The sequence below is a fragment of the Nematolebias whitei genome, chromosome 20 (assembly GCF_014905685.2).
Source record: "Nematolebias whitei isolate Nwh7 chromosome 20, NemWhi1, whole genome shotgun sequence".
Taxonomy (NCBI): Eukaryota; Metazoa; Chordata; class Actinopteri; order Cyprinodontiformes; family Rivulidae; genus Nematolebias; species Nematolebias whitei.
Genome location: NC_056517.1, coordinates 27,496,466 through 27,497,567, shown reverse-complemented (window position 1 = coordinate 27,497,567; position 1,102 = coordinate 27,496,466).

Here is a 1,102-nt window from a genome sequence, read left to right as displayed (position 1 = left end):
CTTAAACTGCTTCCCTTAATCATCTGAGGCTGAGGCTGGTTAGCTGCAGGACCCACACTGTTTTCAAAGGGCTGAAGGTGAAGATAAGACAAAAATAAGAGCACAGCATAACACTGTGACAACAATGTGGTTGAGCCTTAGTGTACAACTCGTTACCAGAATTTATTATACAGCACCGAAGCAAAAGTGGGAGATAAAGAAATAATAAAATAGAGTGCAAGAAGGAGAAAACAAGTCAGCATGTCAACTTTGTTTTTAACAATTAGAGGACAGAGTAAAGGTCAAACTCAAAATCTATTTGCGCATGAATAAAAAGCGAGTTGCATTTATTCTTTTTTTTTTTTTTAACTATAAGCCGGGTGCTGGATTAATTGAAAAAAATGGGAAATGGTTCACAAGTTCATTGTCAATACCAGAGCAGAGGATTAAATCTCTCAGGGGAGAGAACTCAGCTAATATTTTAGGCTACTCATTCATTGTGAAAGCAAAAAATGGAAAGCATAGTGATCACATTCCACCCCCACCTGCAATACAGACACACACAGCACATCACTAGGACACACACTTCTGGCAGAGTTCTTGCAGAGTCCAAATAAAAGGTATTCATTGCATTAAACACAGATCCCTTCTGTTGGTTGCTGAAGCACAGAATGTGACCTAAATAGGAGGCCCTTGCGGTGATCTACAGCCATGTGTTTGTGGCACAGCTGTCTGCAACCCTGCACTAAAGCTGAAAAGCTGAAGTTGAGTCCTGTGAACTATCTTCCTGGGAACCACACACAAACAAACAAAAACACATGTGCACATGCATACAGTGCACCTGACAGGCCGCATGCTGAATTTAGATGCTGCAAGCGTTTTCAACAGGTTTTGGTTTTATTGCATCTGTCAGGTATGGCTTACTCTGACAAGCGCTCATAAAGCTGTAGTTTTGAATTATGACCATCACAGCTGACTGACCTATTTGTGTCCTAACTTATATGGTTAAACTTCACCTTACAGCATTTCAAAAACTGGACAGCCCAGCTTGAAGAAGCAAGGTTTTGGTTTTAGTTACTGGTAATCTTTGCACTGAAGCTGCTAGTCAACCATTTGTAATATA